A 23,446-nucleotide genomic window follows, 5' to 3' on the forward strand; every position below is an offset into this window, starting at 1 on the left:
CATTTTCTTTACAAAAGAAAGCAAACAAAAAAAACCAAACAAAAAACAAAACAAAACAAAACAAAACAAAACAAAAACCCTTCCTCTCTATTCCTTGAATTTTTGGGCCAAAAGTCACAAGTTTGGCCTGCCTAGATAAAAATTATGTTTCTTCTGTAGACTGCATCCACGCACATCACCCCTAATGAACTGAGAACAGAAAGATGCCAGCACACATGGCCCTGAAGAACTACTCTTACAGATCTCAATGTGAATCTCACCACAGTGTGATTATTTGATCCTATGACTTGGCCAAACAGTAACTACACTCTGCCTGCTAATGCCACGTTGCTATTTTGGTTGGGTGGTGTACCTTTCAGCTCTCCCAGGCTACAGCTAACTCATTCAGATAGCCTGTACAACTAATTTACAACATCTATAGAGCTACCTCACAGTTAGCTCCTTTTAGTAGTTGTTAAATTATTCCTATACATCATTTACATGTTGCATGAGTTGGTTGGGATAATTAATGCTTGTAAAGCACTCTGAGGTTTTTGGATGAAATGTACAGTAGAATTATAATGAATTATTCTGGTGATGATGATAAATAAATACTACTGAAAAAAAATGACAACAGCTTTCATATGCTATTAAAAACACAAACCTGTAGCTGGAATGCTCTTTTCCAGCTGTGAGTGCCCTATAGTCTCAGATACTCAAACAGAGAGAAGATTAATCTTCAAGTGGTAGATAGCCAGTTATGCTTTAGTGTTCAGCATGTTTTACACAAGGGTGTGTAATGCAACTACCCACTGTAACATAAATCAATTTATGGACAAAACAAGAAGAGGAAAAAATCCCATTGTTCTTCAGTTTAATAACACACGAAGAAATAATACTGAGAAAGGTGAATGATAAGAGTCCCAAGAAATGGCAGGGGGTTTTTAAAAATATCAAATTGCTAAAATATTGCTGTAGGCATCACCCGCAGGTTAAGCTGAGTGGTTCTTCCTACACAATAAAGAGAACCAGAGACTCCTGCAGATCAAAAGCAAGCATCTCTTTGCAGTTTTAGGGGCTGTGTTTACTGGACTTCTTTATTTTATAGTATTTCAGTAGTTCAATGCACGTTATTAGTTTTATATTCTGAAAACACAGTTTTGACTGCAGAGGCTCAAATATTTGACGTCTTTAATTCAAGGTGTTGGTTTTCCTTGACAAGGAGGTTTCTCCAAATTCTCTCATCTCATTTTTGTCATGCACTTGAAAGCACTCATTAAGTTTGCAATGAAAGGAGGTGGTTAGAGCAGAGGAAACTGTAAAGTGGACTCTTGCACAGGAGCTGCTTTATAAGGCCATGATCTAGACTGGACACTGATGCCTCAATTTTCTTACACGGGTATTTATATATGCATGTGAACAAGGCATAGATTTGTGTGCTTTGAACAACATCCCCATAATCTTTATGGATTGTATTTTCTGACTACAGCCTCCATTTATGCACATGCCAATATTTAGTGCAATCCCTGCACAAATAAATGTTACCGTCTTCATCTAACCAAGACAGCAACCTTAAAAATATCACTCATGACAGATATGTGCACAGAGATTCAAACATACAGATGAAGCCGTCTATATTCATCTGTTATAACGTGTGCCAAACCAATAATGAAATGCAATGTAACATTTATAGTCAGATCAGAGCTTTGTGGTTTTACTCTCTTGAAAGTCCTACAGTTCTCAGGCTGACATTTCTGCCCAAGGTGCCCCTGGGGAGAGCTACAGAGCCCTGCTAAATACTTGCAAATGAGTCTACTTCTTGTGAAAGTCTAACATGGAAAGTTTTACCTTCAAACTGTGGGGTGAATGAATCTCCCAATTCATTAAGGAAGGAGAGGAACCACAGTTTGGATTTGGAAGACTGCTTTTCTCTTTTTGTTAGGAAAGTTTCACCTTGTTTCTAGGAGTCAGAATTCAGTCAGTCTCTGGAGACAGATGTTCCAATTCAATGCATTGAGTTATGTATTTTATTAAATGGGGAAGAATATATAGGAAAGGGAGATATAGAAAACCATTAGAAGAATAGTTCAAGGAAGATGGACTTTGACCAGTTTATGGTCTAGTTGTCACATATAGAAAGTGTCCAGAGTAGAGACCTAAAAATAGAGTCACTCAAGTCTACATCTGGTGTGTTCTTACCTTCCATGTCCAGTTGTTAGATAGGCTAGGATAGGTCATTAACTGCCTCACAAAACACTTTTTAAAATCAGAATTAACCCCTTGGACAATTTTTTGGCCAATTTGTCAAGTTACAGTTGAATTTCCTTAGGCAAAGTTAGACATTTAGTTCTACTGCATTTGAGATGCTCCAAAAGGCCCGAGATGGATGTGGCAGAAGCTGCCAGGTAGAAGAGAAAAGAGTGGAGTGGACTTAGAGGACAGCAATCAGATGCCAGCACAAATCACATAGTATTCAAAGAGTAGCGGCCTGCATGGACAACAGCAATAAAAAAAAAAAAAATGCTTTGGACTGGAGGAATGTTCTAAAAATGGATTATTTTCCCTCGGTTGTGGTAAACAGCTGGTGTGGACCTCAGGAGCCATCCTAACCTTTGAACAGTGCCACACTAGCTGCAGTGCAGCCTCACCATTTCACCCACTACTTCAGCTGTCCTAAGAGTTATAAGTGTATGCTCCTCAGTCCCCCTAATTGTCACCATAGGACTGGAGTATCTGCTCCAGAAATATTTCCCTGGAAGACATTTTTACTGTAAAAATAACACATCTATATAACTACATGGAAAGTGCTGTACCATGCTTAGCATGAAATAAGAGCTAAGAAAGGTGTTTTTTCATCTAGAAAGTAAAATGTTTTCTTTCATTCATCAAATTGTAATGTCATAAATAGTAGATTGAATAGATGTTTATTAATTATTCCCTTTCAAAATGTCCACCAGTGGTGTAAATTGAAACTGATGGATTTATTTTGGGGGAGTTTCTTATAACATTTTTTTGCATTCGTTGGTTTTAATGGGGTTTAATTTCAAAATTACTTCGGATTAAAGAAGGAAAATAGTACTGTTTAATTATTAAATTTCAGCACGTTCAGGATTTTTAAAGTATCCTAACAGACAATGAAATTTTCATTTTCCAAACACCATTTTTCATAACAACACATGGCAGATGATTTTTGCCTGACATTGTATTTTACATGGCTTTAGTTCAAACATGCAAGATTGCTGTGTGTACTCAAATGAAAAGAGCGTATAAATGCAGCTATCTCACAGCCTCACTTACCACTTGTGAATGCTGTAATCACGAAGGTGCTATGAGATGAGCCATGGCCCTGTTCTTCAGCTGGATTGAGTGGGGATCTGCCACGTGGTGGAAGATGTCGATTATATTTTTATGCTTTGGAGCTCTTTGGTGGCCTATGCAGAACGTGTTCCTCACAATTAGGTCCCCAGTCCATTTTGTAGAAGCCAATGCCTGAATGTGCTGGGAATATCTGGCATAAAAATTCATTCTCCTGTACACACTGTTAAAATGATAGTGAGATATTTTACTGTAACATATACTGTACTCACAATAAGGAATACTGGCATGAGATGTTACAAATAGAGTTTCAGCTCCAGATTGTCGAAACTATAACAATAATTTATGTAATAATTTTATATTAATTATAGGTCATCTGCTTATATCTTTAATTAATTAATGCTGTAATATGATTATGTAATTTATACTTACTGTTGAAAAAGGTTAATTTGTCAAGAAAGACACAAGTTAAACAGAAATGTTATTAAAACCCCACATAAACATTCAATTCAAAACTTGAACTGAACATAAAGAAACAGTATAAAGAAATAAATTCCTAAACATCTATCTGTACACACCCATATATCTATTGCAAGTTCATAAAATAGTTGGATTTCTTGTAGTTTTTTTTCTCTCCTTACAAATGAGACAGCTGCAATTTTTATTTTTGTTTCAGTAGGAATTTTAATCTAAAAAAACTAATTTTCTGGTCTTTTGGAGGAAATCATTAATTTTTGCAATATTTTAACTAAAGTAATTCTTTTTAATTATGTTTAAATTATTATTGTGATTTCATTTACATAGAAAATTGTTCTTATAGAGGACAAATGTAAATGAAAAGGTAAGTAGTTCTGTAATCATGTCAGTAACATTTCTGTAAACACAGTTTAAAACTAAAGTCTTTGAAAAGTAAGCAATTTTTTCTTTAAATCATATATATTTTCAAATAATTTGCAATTTGCTTTATTATCAGCTCTAAAAAGCATATTTACCACTTTCTTGGCTGAATTTCCCAGTACCACAGTGCTCAGGAAACAAGAATTACCTTCAGTAGGATTCACAGATCACTCACAGAGGCCCTTTCCATGCTTGGGGTGGGCAAAGAGGGCTTTTAGCGCCTGAAAGCCTTCAGATCCCCATTCTACCTGGGTACCTTAGAGCCACTGTCAGGTTTCTTACATCTCTACTTGCTACTGGATCTCACAGACTATTTTATGCCTGAGTAACTTTGTTCAGGAGAATATTTTTTTCTGAATTCACTGGAATTGCTCTTATTTATTTAAGAGCTGACAGCTGCTGAAGTTCTTGGGAGTTCTTTGAGGCATGTTGCCTCTTCCTACGTGCTTGTGCAGAACCAAGGGCATTTTGAGTTGGGGTAGTCATCTAAACCATGGCGAATGAGGCAAACAACTGACAAAAATCACGCAATTGAAAGCCACGATGTTAAACAGGTGTAGTGGGATCAGAAGCCATCCCTAGTGTTCATTACTGGCATATGCTATAATACTATCAAATTATTTCAGCAACCTGATGTGAGAATGGGGTGTGGGGTAGAAATTTGCAGATGGTAACAAGGGCAAAAAATGCCGAATGAATTTTAAATCTGTGCAGCGTAACATTTTAGCATCAAAGTGAGCATTTAGTACCAAATACCATTAATTAACATTTCCATGGGCTTTTTATTAAATGCTTGCTCAGCAAGTCAAGTGTCTTTCAAGCTCAGAACAGCTGTGAATGAATAAAAATATATTGACACAGATATATTCATGCATGCAAATAAATGTATTTCTTTCATTTGTTGTGAATGATTGTTATTATATTATAGATTTTTAACAAGTTAGAAACTAATTTGCATTATCAACCTGAACAGCTGAAAGGGGGTTGTACATTAATACCTGTCTATCTGTTTGTAATCCCTCTGTAGCATCTGGTCCCAGCTAACCCTCTGTTTCCTACTTGTTAGGAACTTGCTCCAAGGAAAGGAGTATGGGCCCTAACCCAAATTTCACTTTCAGCATCTCTTTTAAGGCTACTCAGATACTCATCTAATAGTGGCTTTCAGTTCAGAAACGGGTCAGTCAATGCCAAACAAGAAATAAAAAAGGCATAAATTAAGTTTAAAATAATGCATTGCAATGAACGGTTCTGCAACCAAATGCAGTTCTTACAGCTTAATCATCATATAGCTTGCTAATGCCAGAACCAGTTAGCAGTCACCTGATATCTTTTGGTTTTACCCTGTGATAGTAACAAAATTAATTTGTTTCCTAATAAAATATTTCAGGATGTTGAGAAAATACAGATAAGTAGACAGAATCCTTATTAGGATCATCAGTATTAACATCAAATCCTTTTGTGCTCATTAAAGAAAATACAGTCAATTTAATTAATGCACATTAATCCCTAGTTGACATTAAAATCAGCTAAAAAACAACACTGATATAGATTATTAAAATGAGACCAAAAGAAGCATACAAGGTGGCCCCTATAGGAAGAAAATCATTACTGAAGACCTAGGTTTCCTTTTTTTTTATGGAAAATGTAATCCAGCTGGAGCCACAGTTGCCTGCCCATTTCTCTAAGGGAAGTTTGCACCCACCTGTCATTTGCCTGTGGGACTTAGGAGCAGAAAGGCACACTGGAGATGAAAATCTGTCCCATGCAATGGTGATGTGGAAAAGCCCTAGTCATTCTTAACACTAGACCTAGCTGGAAGTGAAGTGGTGGGCTTTGCACAGGATACTGGGCTGTATTATTTTCAGAACTACGGCTAAGCCTGAGAAACTGCTTTTCACCTTCTTTATCCCATGCGTGCTTTTTGTACGTTTGTTGCCTTGGCCATGATTCAGCAGCATATTAAGACATCACATGATCTCAAAGTGGGTGAGTGATCTCATCCCTGTTCGGCAAAGCCCTCAATCTCACATTTTATTTTAGACCCAAGATGTCTCAATGAAGTCTATGAGATCCTCATGTGGCATCAGTAAGGCAGGTGCTTAAGAGTAATATTATAAAAAATACCTGAGTGACTCAGGTGTGTCAGACTTATTTTCCAAAGTATTGTAGGTGTTTATGCACCTAAATCTCATAAGCCTTATATATGCGTTCAAGCATGTCCTACGCTTGTATGTGTGAGTGCACATCAAATGCACTTGCTCTGGGAACAATGCAGGTATTTGAGCCCCATCTGATTAGGAGCTGTTTGCTGGCACAGGGCCATGGTAGCGTGACGGTACCAGCCATGGGATGCAAGTTCTTGTTTGCTCACAGACCTCGAAGCCCAGCACTGCACTGAGCTCTGCAGGAAAGCTATGCCAAGATCAGGCTCCTCCAAGTGAATTTCCAGTCTGTCCTCAGGGATCTGTCATGGTGCCCAACGTGGAGCGGGAATCAAGCGACATTCAACATCCAGTCTCCTTCCCTTCAGAGCTGGAACAACAACAGGAATTGGGGAGTATCAGGGCTGGGATTTGCAGCAGCAATGCTTTAGGTGCCTGACACCACAGGGAATCCCAGACTTAGCAGATGCACCCAAGAGCTACATTTCCTCCTCCACTTCCCTGGTGCCTGCTCTAACCACCAAGATACAGAGCCATGCTCATACTTGCCTGTTCTGTCTGGCCCAATTTTTCTGCGAAGCGGAACCATTTCAGGAGGAACTGATGAAAACGTGGCCTGTTTCTCTCCTTCATCTCCCAGCAGAGATGGGGCAGGGGCTTATGTCCTCTCAGATGGAGAAGGACCTTAAGCATAGATCACCATCTCTCTGGGGCTAATCTAACCCCCTGAGGGCTGGTGGAAGGGCAGGGAAAGCACACCTTCCAGGAGGGAAAAGACAGCAGGTCAGTCCTCTTTCTTCACCCGGTTCATTTTCTCTTTTAAAGCCCTGAGAACTCCCTCTCGATGAGACCCCCTGGGCAAGCACAGAGGCCTCATTTCTGAAGGGCTCAGAGAAAAAGCAGAAAACACCAAGCTGTTAAAGCACTGCCAGGGGACAGAAAACCCTAGACCTGCCCAGAAGCAAATTCTAGGCGCTTGCCAGGCTTCAAGGAGAAAAGCTGCGATGCCTACAAACTCTGGGTTTATTTTGACCAGCAGCTGCACAGGCATTTTGAGAAGCCACATTTTGGACATAGATGTGTAAGTGCCTTTGTACACCTAGCCTAAGTTGCCTTTGAAAATTGGTTTTAGATGGTTCTGCAAATATTATCTTACTATTACTTTGTTGAATGGAGACCAAAATCATTTGCTTGTGGAAGGTGTGTGTTGACGAGAGATTGATCTTCAATGTGTAGCTTAGATTTCAACTGAAGATGGCAGAAATGTTTCCTGAAAGAAAAATGTAATAAGTTCTGGTTTAGAATTCTTGCGTATATAGCAAAAATCAATTCATTTTTATAGAAATGAGGATCAATAATATGTATCTGTGCTCCTGGACACCAATATTTCTAAAATACCATTCAAGTCACGGCAGGTCTTATTTAAGTTAATGAGAGTTTTGCCATTGATTGTGTGGTTACATTTCACTTTATATTTCTTCATTGGTACCTGGTGGTTTTATTTTGCACAAATTTTAACTCCAGAATGACAATTTTTTTCTTTTTCTCCAGGATTTCTGTACTCTATTCAAACCCTATGCACTCCCTTCACTATTGATTACATGCACAGACTCTTATCTTCAGCTTATAACTTGTTTTATTCACTACTTAAAAAGTGAAGATAAAATATGAAAAAGGAAAAAGGAAATTGTATGAATATCCCATGAACAGTGAGGCTTTATTTTTAGAACATACCTAGTTGCTAACAAAATAGAGGAACTTTTTTTTTTTTTTTAAATGGCGTGACATGTTCCAAACTATGATAAGGTTTTGGGCTAATTAAATAAGAAGTAAGATTTGTTAATGTACGGTTTTTATGATAGATGTTAGCATGTCGAGACTTTCCTTCTTCCTTTTGCTTCATATTTTAAAGTTTCCTTTTATGTGTGTGAAAAATGAGTAAAAGTGTCAAGTCTTATCACACCTGACCTTGCTTTTTGGCTAGCCTCTTTCCCTTATCTATCAAACACATTACTCTCCCCATCATAACGTGGTAGTGCAAACATCGCAGCTGGCCAGCAAATATGACCAAAGCTACCTTTAAACTACCTCTAGACTCTTTAAACTCAACTAAAAGGCTGATTAGGTTCCACCTCTTTGGTCATTATCTCATTTCGATAGCCACGCAATGAAAAAGCAATCTAGTAAAAAGCTCTCTCATAGGAAAACTAGTTAAAGTGTGTGCTTGCTTAGGACGGTGTACTTAAAGAAAACAATTTATTCGTTCGTCAAAACCAACTGTGTAAACTAGTTTAGCTGTTTGCCGAGGCTTGGCATGAACAAACGTTGTTGTTTTCACCCCCGAAGCTCCGCGGGGAGGGGGAACGGCCGGGCGCCCGGCGGGTCCGGGTCCGGGTCCGGCCCTGCGCGGCCCCCAGCGCTCCCGCTGCGCAGGGGCGGACAGGGCGGGAGCCGGCAGCCCGCCCGGCCCCTTGCCAGGGGGCAAACGCCACGGCCAGCCCCGCAGCCCGCCAGCTGGGTGCCTTATCCCGCCCCCCCACCCCGGGCAGGTAGAAGCAAGCCCTCGCTGAGAAAAGCGCTGGGAAAAGCCGATCGTGCCCATCTCTCCGGTTTCTGGACGGGGACGCGCTCGCACCGCGACTGCCGGGGAGGTGTGTGACCCCCCACTTGTTGTTTGATCCGCTCGCCCTCTCCACCTTCCTAGGAATTATGGTTTTGGGTGCTGGGGGGTTTTTTTCTTTCCTTTTCTAAACAAATTAGAAGGAAGAGATTAGGAAGGGGAGGGAGAGGCTGGCGGCGAGCGGCAGGGTGGGGTGCGAGGCGGCAGCCGGCATGTGTAGGAAAACCACAAACCTTTCCCGGGCGATGTTTGCTCGGGTTTCTTTTGCAAGCGCGGCACAATGGCAACTATTCAGGAATCAGTCAATATGACCTGGCACTAACAAGCCCTAAAAACATATATGCTTCATTCTCAGAGAGCCTAGGAATCATGTTTTTAAGTGGGATTTACTTTGTCAACAGACCAGGTAATGTGGGAAGTCCTGCTGTAGAGTAAAAGCGCTCACCGTCCCCTCCTCCAAAAAGAGACGTTTGGACCGTAAAACCACCTTTCCTGGCCAGCTGAAGAGGTCCCAGCACAGGTGGTCCTAAGTGACAGGATTTCGCCCCAAGCAAAAATAGGCTGGAAAGGAGAAATGCCCTGGGAAATGCCCGGGCAATTAAGCCGGCCTCGCTCGGGGGGGCTTCCCAAGGGGTGAGCGGGGCGAGCCTCACACGAGTGCCGGGAGGGTGGGCAGGGAGGGGGGCCTCGGCCACGAAGGAGTTACGAGCCCGGCGACTGGAGCTATTTGTCACCGGCACCCACCAGGAAAAAAAAAAAAAAAAAAAAATTACTGATTAACGTGATCTGTCAATACGCCTTTGCCCCGCGGGCCTGGAGCCGATCTATCACCCGGCACCTCCTCTGCCATCTCCCTCACCTCGCCAAGCCTCCGCATCCCTCGCCCGGCCCTGAGTCACGGGTAAACACCGCCGGGTGCCAGGCTGCGCCCGGGCTACCTGCCCCAGAGCCAGGCTAGTCACCGCGCCCCGCGGCCACCTCCCAGGCTCGGCCTCGCGGTGAGCGCGGGTTTAGGCTGGATCGGGGGGTCTCCTGCGAGACAGGAGTGCAGCCTTCAGATAGTACATGAGTCAGCTCCCCACGTCTCCGAGGCGCACAGACAGGGCAGAAGGGAAAAAAAAAGAATAAAACCAAAAATCACTCGCAGGATGCGGGGGGCGAGGACTTGCTCCAAAGCAGGAGGAAGGAGAAAAAGAAAATAAAATAATACTAATTTTTAAGAGCAGTTGAAAAACTTTTGTTTCCCGTAGCAAGGCGTGGCCGTACGCAGGAGAAACACCTACACCCACACAAAAAAAAGAGTACCTTAATTAAACCTGCCCAGCTGCACGGCAGGGGGGCAGCAGCCCCGACCCGGGCCCGCCCGGGGACACCCCCGTCCGGTACCGCCGCTCCCGGGCTGCCAGGGAAGGGACCAGCAGCCCCGCTACCAGTAACAGCCGCCGGGAACCAAACCTCCTTGTGCAAATTAATTCATCACAGAGCTTGTTAAACAATTTGCAGGGCGGGAATGTTGTGGGCTGTGGTTTCAGGGGGGGGGGGTGGTTTGCTTTTTTTGGGGGGGTGGGGGGTAGGGGTGTTTTGTTTTGAACTCCTCTCTGGGGGCAAACAGCAGCTGGCAGCCAAAAGACTTTCTGAACTGTTTCATCTGGGGAAAGTGAGGAGAAAACTGACGTCTGACTCCTTCCGAATTTTAAACACGCTTGAATATAATTGACCGACCACCGCTATTAACCATTTGACGTGGCTGATGGTGCTGTACTCAGGTGCTTTGAAAGTCCCAGAAAATGCTCATTTGCAGGAAGAACTTGTTAAAAATAAAGGGCTTGGATTAAATTAAGAGGCTAAAGGCATTTGTTTGTGCGACGGTTCGCATCGTGATTGTGTAAGCACTCCTCCACCTCTCTCTGTACATCAGATTTTTAGTTCAGAAAAGCCTGGTAGCTGTGTGGTACTAGTTCATAGAAACCCCTCACTGTATTTCCCGAAAACCTCGTCTGTGCTGTAGGACCTGCTGTGTTAAATTATGATCCAAAGGCTGTGGGGTGGGAACAATCAATCAGAATACCTGGGGTAGTGTGTAATGTGTGTGCTCCTGCCAGCGGGAGCAAGCGGCCCCTGAACACAGTCCCCCAGCAGGTTAAATAAATATGATACTATAGACAAACCGAGAGGATCACATGGCCGCATCAATCAGCTGTTGATAAAATACAATCTTCCTTTAAGACACGCTGGGAAAGTTATTTAACACTTACAAAACCTGAATCCAGTGCTGTTTCTTTTAGTAAAAGGGGAGAAAAATATTCTTTGAAAGTGCAACTCTTCTTAAAAGGCAAGGAGAGGTGACAGTTGCATTTTCCTGGGGGATATAATAGAAAGCTTTTAATGAAGCCACAGTCACTGTACAAAGTACGTGAGCCACGATGCTGGAAAAATACAGAAGCTGTTAAAAGAACAAATCAGTGTAGAAGTGGCCGGAGTCGATTCCAGGCTGCGCATTAGGGTTTATTTCCTTTTCATTCATGATTTCACAACCCGGGTGGCTGAAAGGCTCCCGAGAACTGTTTCGTCTTGGCATGCAATTAGAGACGAGCACCTCCAAGGAAGAAGCGACCGGGGGCTCTGCCCTCCCAGTTCAGCATTTATCGGAGCTGCTGGACAGGACAGACACGGGGGATTTTTTTAAATAAAGTTTGTCAGAGAAATAATAAAACGGTAGAATTTACGAAAATAAATCAGTTCTCCGGAGTATTGTTGAAACAAAAAGTTGTTGGTAGTGGCTGGTCGCGGGGTTGTTTTGGTTGGATTTTTTTTTTTCGCGGCAGGCAAGAAGGAGTGGGGCTGCCGGGTGCGATGAGTTTTCTCAGTCTCAGGTAAGGGAGAGTGGAAGAAGTTTTGCCTGGTGAGATAAAAAGGGCTGTCGCCCAAGTACGCTTTGAGATTCCCGCCCATTCGTTAACTTGCCCTTTTCCACTCACTTAAGTGCTCCTTTTCTTAATGACCACCACAGTACCTTGTGCCACTTTCACCCCGTGAGAGGCCCCGATCCTGCCCGGCTCTTCCCTGCGGGCTGCAGAGCCCCCGGGCTGTTCGCAGGGATGGAGGCAGCAGTGCGGGGTTAAACACCGTCCCCCGGTGATACAGCCCCTCTCCCGCCTACCTGAACTCCTCAGGGCACGGGAAAAGTCAGGACCAAGCCTCGGGGAGATAAGGCATAAATCACTGGGCAGCCAAAACCTCCAAGGGGAAGGGCAGGAGGCAATTCTGACAAGGCTTCCCCTAACAAATGAAGATTAATGCCCACTGTAAAAAGGAAGCGGTTAGAAGTGATGTTTATACAAGAGAAATCCTGGAAATGGGGGAAAGGGGAGGGTGGGGGGGGGAAAAGCCCGTGAGGGTGGCAGTCCCGGACTGATGTCCCCCCAAGTGTTGAAATCCGTGGCTTGATGAGCCAAAAAGGCGTTTGACGCCCGGTCCTTTCCGAGACGCGGCTCCGCGGGCCGTGGGTCCTCCCCGTCGCGAGTGGGTGTCGCGGGGATGTCCTGAGCCCTGGGGGTGCCGTCGGGGCCCCGCGGGGCGTGGGGGAACCGTCGGGAAAGGGTGGCTCGGGACGGGATCGACTCACGCGTGGACGCGGAGCACGCGATTGGGAGGGGGGGGGGGGTGGAGGCAGGGGGGGTCCCCGCAGCCAGCCCTGAAGGAGCTGCGGGCGCCTCGGCTCCTCCAATTTGTTTGGAAAGTTGCGCTAAAGAGCTCTTTACCTGCAACAGACACCCTTAAGCACTCTCCAGGGGCTTGTTGGGCAGATGTAATGGCAAGGCCAGGGGGTCTTGTTTGGCTAGACGTAGGGACATTTGTCATGGCTGACCTGTGAACTTCAGCTTCTGAGCCCAGAACTGTAAGGAGAGGCTCGGGCTAATGTAATAAAGCGAGAGAGACAAGAGGAAAGGCCTATCTTGCCCCAGGGCCACCACATGTTCACTCCGTTTTACTGTCAGTGCTACATGGAAGCTGTGGCTTCATTTCATATTCCATTAATATTTACAGCGGCGATTGAATTTCCCATTACAAAGTTCACCATACACACACTGCTAATATGAAATATTAATAGTATTGTGCACATTATGAAAAGTCTTACTATTAAAAAAAAATATGTATCTACTGGGCAATTTGCGCGGGTAAATTCATTTACTGCGTTCACCTAGACCAGGGGACCGGCAGCGCGGGGCTGCGCGGGGGTTGCGCGGGGGTTGCACGGCGAACCGCGGGGGCGGAGCGGGGCCGCGCTGGGAGCAGCCCGGGTGGCACCGCAGGAAGCAGCGTGTCCCCCGCGGTGCCACCTTCATCCACAGAGCTGAGTCGTTTGCTTTTTGAAGGGTCACGTTTTCCATCTGGCCTGGGGCATCCTGAAGGCAGGAGATGCCCAAAGCGGCTTTTCCCCGCAAAGGGATGGGGCCGGGAGGGAGCGGGAGCCAGGTGGATTCGATGGAGACAGAGGGGTTGGAGGTTTTTTGACCGCTTCCCCCAAGTCGACTTTTCGAGCCGGTGTGAAGAACGAGCAAACCCTGTGCTTCTAAAAGATGAGTTAATCGGGCACCAACTTACTTTGCGGACCGCAGCTGAGTCACTTCTCAGTTGCTGCTCAGGGCGGCCAGAGAAATCCTATCTCCTGTGAAAGGAAAATTGGCCGCCAGAGTCCCAAAAGTGCCCCGAGGATCAACTGAAATGAAAGTAAACCGATAATTTCCAGATCGCGTGGAAAACAGCGGTATTGGATTGAACCGGTGCAAACTTAGACGGGCAGGACGACCCTCTCTCGGAGCACTTCACCCTGCTTTCATTCTCGAGAGGAGCTCCCCAGGATTATTCTGCTCTTTTTGTTTATTTATTGAGAGCACAAACAGCCCTTCGTTTCGATGCATGGCAAATCTGCACGTTCGTGGGAAAATATGAATTTTGCCACTTGCGTGTGAGCAAGGTGCGGGGAGAGAAACGAGCGAGTTTGGGAGCTGCGGCGCTGGCTCGGGTGGCCGTGGGCTCTCCACCCGAGTCTGAGCGCTTCAGAGAGCCCCACACTGAGCATCTGCAGTTGTTTAAAATGTTAGGAAGAAAGTTGGCATCACCTGAGATTTTTGTAGCATTTTTTTTCCCCCGAGATAACTCTTTAATTACACTGATGCCGGTCTGCAACTCAAATTCCTTAAGGGGGAAAAAAAAAAAAAAAAAGAAACAAACAAAGTTGTTTTCCGTCAGGAGCTGGGCTGTATTGATCTACGCGGGTATTTGCTCTCTGCTGATTGCACTAAGTAAAAGCCTCTGTAGAGTCACTCTCTTCACTTTGAATCTCTGGTGAAGGTTGTGTTTGAACTTCGCTGGGAGTGTTTCACCTCCCTGCTCTGCCAGATTTAACGGTTTCCTATAGGTCTGGGCCCTGGCTAAGCTGTGCCTAAGGACTGATTTTTTCCTGCCGTATTTTGACCATGGGGAGTATAATCAAAGCCAGAAGGGAGTCCCTGGCCAGCTATAGGTGCTGCAGATGTGGGTATAGATACATCTGTTAGCGAGCAGATCGTGGTGGCTCCTCTGTTTTCCCAAAGCTTCCCCCACGCACAAGGAATAGACGCTATTTATGACTCTTAATAGGTCTGGATTAAGGTAATTTAGGAACCCTTAGGTTCGTCTCTCAGCTCGGGAAGATGACAGGCTCTAGGAGGTATGGATGGGTGACATTTCCACCATGAGATCCGTCCTTCCCCCCTCCCCGCTCCCCCCCTCCGCATCCCCCCCTTCCAGCCCTAAATGTGTCATGCTTTGTCACATCCTCTGCGTGTGTGTTTTTAGAGAACATTTGAATAAAAGGCTCGATGCCAGGTATTGGTGACACAGTGGGTGGAATTTGCAGCCTTTCCACAAAGAGTTGGAAGCCTCCATTTGCATAAGGTCAGGGTACAGCTTCTCACAGAACTTTAGCAGCATCTCTGTCTCTTAGCAACACTCTTGCACTCTTGGTCCCTGCATTAAATTGACTGGTCCTTTCCTTTTCTTCCTTTCATAGGGAGGCTTACAATAAAATGTCACCCTTCCAACCTGTGCCTGTCACCCAGTAGGTCATCTGTTTCTCTTACACCTCCTTCCCCCCCCCCCCCCCCCCCCCCCCCCTTCATCTCCAATTAGGGGATGAGATTATTCATTTGGTGGATTCCCAAAACTGCTTCATTTTTTATTTTGTTAATTAATATTAATAACATTTCTCCTTTTGTATTAATAAAAAGGAGCCCTCATAACCAGTGAGGAGATAAGGAGCAAATTGCAGGCACCTGCAAAACAATGGGATTGGAGAGGGGTAATAAGGCGAATGGAGATAGAGAGAGCAAGGTTTAGGTCATCCTCTCCACCCATTTAGTTGATGCAGGGTTGAACTCAGCATGGAAGCCTTCAATGTGCTCAGAATATTAGAGTCACCCCTCTTGGCTCCGGCATGGGAATTGGTGACAGAATACAGATGCTGATAGGTGGTGTTAATGGAGGGTCAGGCTTGGACAATAGTATCCATCACTTGCCTCATGGCTCTGCTGTCAGATGGAGTCATTTCTGACTGCTCTATCACCAAGATTTGGGAGAGATTCAATTATTACATTCAGCTTGGCAGCGGTAGATACAAATCTATGCCCAAAGGACCAGAAAAATCACACACACACCCCCTACTAGAGTGGGTTTTTCCCCTTTCTAAATTTTTTTAAAAAAATAAATAAATAAAAGAAAAAAGAAAAATAAATGTCCGTGCCATTCAATATGCCCCTCTGCTAGGAGTTCCTGAAAAAAATCAGCCGCTGCATTGCTCGGCCTGAGAGTTACCCGGCAGTTCTATCGGCACTGTGAAACCGCTATAGAAGATTATTGCGGATCCTCTAAACTTTGAAAAGAGTGCCTTTCCCCCCAGGACTTCGGGCTCCGCATCCCTGGCAGGGTGGTAAATCCTATCTCTGGGTGTCGAGAGCTGAGCACCACCCACTGCAGAGCCCTGCTTCACCCTGGGCGGCTTGGAAGATTAGTTATCAAGTGCCCAGAAAGTGCCCTCATTAACTTTGAGGACGGGGCTAAAGGACAAACTTTAACCACGGAAAAGCTCTCCATTTCCCCCTTCCTACTTTTAAAGGTATTTAAGTGGTGATAGCCGTTTTAAATTCAGTCCGGATTTTATTCCCCGGCTCCCTGTGGCGAACTGATCCACTTCTAAGGAGGAATGGCTTGTTTTCTCTAACACGTTATCCATCTCTTGAGTGGTGCAAATGCTGAGGTGAAACCTGGTGCTTTTCAGCGGTATTTCTTCAAAACTCTTATTCAAACGCCCCCCTCCCTCCTCGCTGCTCCTCCCGAAGCTTTCAGACACTGTAATTCCTGCAAGATAAATTCTCAGGTAATGGGTTCTGAGAAAAAGCAACAGAGGTTAGGAGTCAACTGCCTCCTCTTTAATAATTCACATGTCATATTTTTTCCACTTTGTCAAGTTGGCTAAAGAAGATGGGCAGGGCTGAGACAGGCAGACACTTGAGTTTATTATCCGAGGGCTGGGAGGACCCAGGGAAGGGCGATGCCCTCTCTGTCTCTCGAAGAGGGGCAAATCCTGCTGCCCGACTCCCGGGTTGCCATCTGCTCGCCCATCTCCCAGCCACTTCGCAAAGAAACGCTTGTTTTCCGTCAGATACACTCCTGCCTGGCTTTCCTCTTCCTAGGGTCCCCCATTCTCCTCTCCTATTAACCTTTAAAGCTGTTAATCGTCCCTTCACTTCTTTTACCACCATTAAAAAACCAAAACAAAACAAAACAAAAAACAAAAAAAACCCCAACAAACCTTACAAATAAACCTGAGCGAGAGCCCACCCTGTTTTTTTATTTTAGCCAATGCAGTGTGATATGTCTCCCTGAGTTATAATACTCTTTCGCGTGGGATATTTCTCTGAGCATGTTTGTAAAAGTTTCGGGACTTGCTAGATCAAATACAAACAGCTTGGGATAGTCAAAGGGAATCTGGGGTTTATTGGTAAGGTGAGGAAGCTTGGGGCTGGGCAGTGCAATAAAATACCAGCGTCTGCAAATGTAGGCAAAAAATTTGTCGCTTAAGTGCAGGAGGCAAACAGGGACTTTTCCGAAATTTGTCACCCTTCCTTGTATTATGCCCTGAAAAGGGTACAAAATGGATACATTATAATCCCAGTAGTCCCCGCTAATGTGTCTATTCTGTTCTCTTTTAGAAAAAACTTCCAGGATTTTCTACATTTTCCACTTTCTTGCCCCATCCTTAATGCGTATTTCCACCGCATTCTCCCAAGCCTATCTTCTAATGTCAGTGCGGAATAATGTCATGTACCTGTGAACGTGTCGGCTGCATTTTGAAATAAAATATAAGAAAAAGAGAAGAGAAGCGTCTTCCTGAGCCACGCCGCCTGCTCTCGAAAGCGCAGATACAGGTGAAAACGCGAGTGACAGCAGAGCGGAGAATGTCTTTATTCTTCTGGGAGCTGCCTCTTTTCTCCTCTTACTATATTATGATTTTTCTCATGCTATGGTTTAAAGTAAAACACTTTTTTTCAACAGTCTTTCAATTGAAGCAGCAACATATTTTAACTGATCTTTTGCAGTGTAGTCTCTTATGTGTGGCTATAAGCCTTATCCCGAAACAATAAAGGCATATGCCTTTATCTGCCAGATTTCGGTAACTTTATACATGAAAAGGAAGAGCAAGCAACTTTGGGGGATTTAGCAAAAGGACTTATCAGTGTAAGTAAGGATAAGAGCAAACCCTGAGGCCCATGGGAAGTTTGCCCTTGCGATACTGGCCAGGGTTTGTTACATTTTTGGTTAGAGGCTCATGACTTTCACCCTTTCCGCAAGCATCATCTCCAGCAACAGGCAGCTCCGGTTCGCGGTGCAGATTGCTCTGGGATTTCGTTGGGGTTTGTTCTTCCTTCAGAGAAAACCTCTCGTGTTACTGGGGGTTCGACACTTCAAAAATAAATATGAACTCGGAATAAGACCCGTGAGCCAAAGAGAAATAACAAGCGTCAGACGCTGACAGTCACCTGGCCGGCAGGCTGGAAGGGGCCGGGGGGAGCATCATCTGGGGGGGCAAAGGGGTGCAGATGCTGTGCGTTGTGATTTGAGCCGAGTGCTCCTGCCTGCGGTCCTTCCGATGCCACACTGTGTGGGCCATGGCTCGCAGAGGGATGGCGGGCTGGCATAGAGGTCACCCGTGGGCTCATAAAGACACGCGTGTCCTCATATTGTCTTTGCGGGTGTCGCGGTTTTCCCTGCCCTGAGGAGGATGAGGGGGTCCCCGGGCTGTGCTCACCTGCCACAAGGCATAAAGTTACCCCGGCTGAAACTCTTAAATTTACACTCTGACACTTTGAAACTTTTTTTTATTTATTTATTTTTCCAGACTCGAACACTTTTTTTTTTTCCCCGGCTCCCGAGATGTGAGTTTATTTTCCCGGTGCCAGACCGCTCCCGGAGACACCCGGCAGGCGCCGAGCGGGGCTCGAAGGGAGAGACTGAGCCGTCCTCCATTGGCAATCAGCAATGAAACGCGCTTGAAAAGCTGCCAGGGAGAATTAGGATGGTAGCCCTATCCTGCAAAATCAGATGGTTTAAAATGTCCCTGAGCAGCTGTTAAGCTTGGTGGGTTTTTATTATTATTATTATTATTCTTTTCCGGCTTTTTTTTTTTTTTAACACCTGCGAAGTTTGTCTATGAGGATGCCACTAAAGACAGAAGTACTGAGTGCTTGACAGACTCCATAAAGTCCTTGGCATCCTTCTAACTACGTGACAGGTCCAAGGACTAAGAGCCGGGGCCAGGCTGTGAGCTCGACCACGCGGGGAGCAGCTCCCCTGCCCGCCCCGCCGGGCACCGGCCGGGTCTTAGCGCATCTCTGCAGACCGGCAGCAGATGCTCTCCTGGCCCCAAATACGAAAGAGATGAAGGACTTGGGGGGAGAAACCCGTTTGCGGCTGGTTCCTCTTGCCACAGTCACACACAGCCTGCCCTGCGCGGCGCAAAGGGGGAGGAAAGATCTCCACACGTTCAGACAGCCCCGATTTAATAGGAGAAATTTAAAAAAAAAAAAAAAAAAAGAGAGAGAGAGAAAAGGTCTGGTGCTGTCTGGTCCTTGTCTTCCGAGGAGGAGATGGCACTGTTAGCGGGGTGTGCTGGGGCTCTGTCGGGGCAGGAGCCGCCCCGCTCCGCGCAGCCCCCGCCGCTGCGGAGGATGCACTGCGCCGGCGGCCGCCGATCGCATCAGGGTTTCTGCTCACACCTATCATTTGAGGTCATCTTCCCTCTGTCTTCCAAACATCTGGAGCATTCGCCCTCCCCCCTCCTTGATTCCACTTGCTGTTTCTTTTTATTGAGTTCTCCATGTCTCTCTGCAACTTGTCATAACCTGTAATAAAATGCCCTTTTCGTCGGGAGTTAAAGTCCAGAGGGCATCAGATCCATTTCCAGCTGACAGCAGAGAAGCGAGGCAGGATAGCGGCGGGAGGATCGCTTTTGTCTGCCTCCAGGACTTTAACCATTTCACAGCGAGGCACCCCGAGGGCAGCCGGACCCCGGTGTCAGGGCTGGGTCCCCCCTCAGCCCCCTCGGGTAGTGCATTGCAGCCTGTCGTGGTCCCCCAGCACCACACTGGGACCAGGGCTGGGGGTCCTGGGCAACCTCTGCCCCAACGAGCCCGCAGGTCCGTGCCAGGAAGGGCATTAAAGAGCAGAGCATCCTCATGTCCCCGTGAACCAGCCCAGCGATGCGAATCCTTCTTCTTCCTCTTCTTCTTCCTCTTCTTCTTCTCCTTCTCCTCCTTCTTCTTCTTCTTCTTCTTCTGCTTCTTCTTCTTCTTCTGCTTCTTCTTGTTAATATCATCATCATTAATAATAATAATAATTATTATTATTACTCTTATTCTTTATTACTATTGCTATCACTAATATCATTAGAGTACACAGGAAGAAACTCGACCACTATATGCTATATATACTGTTATATATTCTATAGAAGGCAACATCAGACACGTGTGATGAGCATGTGCTTTCTTTATGTCCATATTCATATACATTGAGAATAACGCACAACCATAAATACAAACATCCATAAATATGTGCTGTATATATACGTATGCTTGTGTACATATGCAAATTTATAAACATATACTCTCTATATATGTGTGCGCGTGTATGTTCACACATAAAGTAGGTGTTTGCACATAGATACATAAAGATGGGTTTTCCGTGCATTATACTAAACGAGAAATTGTGCATCCTGCACAGTCTGTTGCCTCCTCTGTTTAGAGAGGCATGTGTAGGACCAGAAAAATATGCCAGAATATAAGGTGTGAGAGGCCAATGAGCCTTTAAGTGGTTACATGTGATTTTTTAAAGACCAAGCAAACAAATAACAAACAGGAGGTGGGTAAAATCACACCCGGCAAGGTGCACTGTAACCCTGGCACTGCCCGACATGTCCTGGAAAGGGGTCAGGCTGAGGGGGATGGTGGCAGGACTGTGCCTCTGATCAAGTATTTATGGCCACTGCATCTTTGCATAACATTTACTTTGCTTTCTTTAATGGTTTCCTCCACTCCTTTCCCTGCTCCTCACTGCAAACAGCCTCAGTTCAGCCCCAGCCCCTGTGATGATATCAAGAAAGGTTTTTCTTTTTTTTTATGGTCAAGCCAAAGCGAGGTCATTCTAATAATACCCAAGGTCACTGGTGGGAGCCACCGAGTCTCCCAGTCATTTTTCATTTGCTTGCAACAGTTAATGACAGTCACAGGGATGGAGCTGGGAGCTGATGGCCATGTGATGTCACCAGCACATGCTAGGGGATTATAAGGGCAGGTACAGGGCAGGGTTGTGGATTAAAAACGATGGAAAAAAAAAAATCACTATTAACTGCTTCGCTCCAGCAGCTTGGTGAAAAAAAAAAAAAAAAGGTGCAGACAAAGGAGGGGGATTTCTCCCTCCTCCCCGTCCAAATCAATCCTCCAAAATGCCAGCTCAACTGCTCCATTTTTTCCCAGGTTTAGTGACTCAGCTGGAAAAGACCTGCAAAGCGTGTGAGAGGAGGCACCACTTACTGTACCAGCTGCTGGGCAAGAGGCTGCAAAAGCAACCTTGCAATTACCCGGGGGCATTCCTTTCCCTCCCACCCAAATCAAAGGCCTCATCCCTTTCCTCCTGCCACCAAGGGCAAAGCTTGTGGTGACACCAGCAGGAGTCAGACCTAGACAAGTTTTTGTACCTAGACAGGTATGTTGTGGAGGTTTTTTTGGTTGTTTTAACTTATCCTTTCTATTCTAGCTGTCCACTTGGAAAAAAAGAAAAAAGAAAAGGAAACAGACCACCCGTTTAGATCACTCCCTGGTCAAGCTGCGGTGCTCCTTGACTGGCGGAGCCCCAGGGGAGGTGGGTATTGATTTAACCATGTGCACCAACTGCGAGGTTCACGTTGCAAAGTGCCCCTCACACAACCATGCTCGCACTCAGACCTGCCCCTGCCTCCGAAGTGTCACCCCAGAGATCTCAGTCCTCATGTGTGGCCCATCGCTTAAACTCATGTCCTGAAACATTACACGCTGGAAAGCCATGAGTTTGCACCAGTCTTCAGGGACCAGAGGAAGAAGCTACATAAATCAACTAGATTCCAAGTTTCCTTATAATTTAAAAAATATAATTACATTCTGCTCCAAAAGGTGCAGGGGTAAGAAGTTTTTAACCTGTAGGATAACTAACAGTTTGGACAAAGTACTCTTTCTCATTGGGAAATAAACCAGAAGAAAGATAAATAACATATTAATCTTCACTCAGCCTCTCATCATTGCAGTATTTTGTCTTAGTTGTCTCATCTTATTGCATTTATTTATGAAACATAACCTTCCCATAGCCTTTGTTTCTGCATTTTTATTATTTTCTGACATATTAACTGCATAGCGTCCATCAGTTTCATTGTTTATTATTGTCATCACATATCTTTTAAAAAACAAATTCTATGAAGAATGTTGGATATCAGTTGAAATTTTTGTCCAATAATGCAGTTTTCAATCATTTGATCTACAAAAGCAAAAAACACCCACTGAAATGTGGCAGTCCAGAATAAAACAATTAAGACAGAAAAGAAAACAAGCAACTGTCTGGTTTATATGAACACCTAAACTCTAGGCTTGTTTCACAGCCCAGAACCATTTATTAAAGTCTCACTGTTGAGGTCAATGGACTCTGGATCACCTCCTATTTAAGGCGGAATGGATCAATGGGATGAAGAGATGAAATCAAACTGATATAATTGTCCAAACACACTGAGATGCATAAAACTTGTGCTTTCTGTTTTCTGTGTCTGTTGTCTTCTCCTAATGCTTATTCCTGCAAATAACTTTTTCTTCAAATGCTGTGTCTCTCTTGAAAGAAAAGGGAGAAACAGTTGCAGCTAGAAGCTGAATTTTTGAGCCAAATTGTGTTGTTGTAAACAGTCATGATGGCAGTGAAGCCCTCTGAAGGATGCTGAGCTATGGCAGTATGATATCTGCTCTGAGACGTGTTGTTAAGGATCTTCAGGTGTTACCTGGTATTTACTTCAGCAGTTCTGTCAGAATCAAAGGCTGATTTATTTATTTATTTTCCCTGAGAAGATATAAACCCGTGCGCTGCTCCTTGGATGAGAAGAACGTGGTGCATTCTTCCTATCTGTCTATTTTCCCCAAAAATGAATAACGTCCCATTTACAATTAGGCCTGACTTGATTTATCGTAGTTAATAGGATTAGAGCATCAGACTCTCTCAAGAATATTCAAATTCACAGGAAGAGTGGTACCGAGTGGCTGGTGTCTTTCTTCTCCTCCTGTGATGGGCATAATGACACACCTCCAAGCAGAGGGGATTTGTCCGGTGGGAGCAGGCAGATTATCTGTATCTAGTGAAACAAGGCGTGCATGGCAACCTTTGCCAAGGCTCAAAGCCAGAACCTACTCACTATAAAATAATTGTGTCACTACCTAACCAAGGCGCTCTTCATGTTTCATTTATCTTTTGACTGTAATTGAATGGTTGAAAAGCAAAAAATGTAGACAAATTCCAGCTGTATTGAGATCTGTTTCTTTCTCTGCTACCATGGCCCATCATTAGATAGTTTCCCTCTCTGTACAGAAGGTCAGAGAGTATAAATATAAATTGCATTTTGCATTACTTCTAGATGAGTGAAGCTGTCAAAGCAATAATATAAGCTTTCAGTCCCACATTCTACCACTTCTTTCCCATTTTTTGGCCAGGAGGTCATGTGCAAATTGAACGTGACAGCCCAGACGACATGTCCAACAGACTTATATTGTTAGACTGTTCTGCCATGGCACTCATCACAAATTAAACCCACATCAGACTTAGAACTCTTCAGTAGCTGCTAACAGTAGCTCAGACTTCTTGCAAAAAAGTT

The sequence above is a fragment of the Strix uralensis genome, chromosome 11, assembly GCF_047716275.1.
Source record: "Strix uralensis isolate ZFMK-TIS-50842 chromosome 11, bStrUra1, whole genome shotgun sequence".
NCBI lineage: Eukaryota > Metazoa > Chordata > Aves > Strigiformes > Strigidae > Strix > Strix uralensis.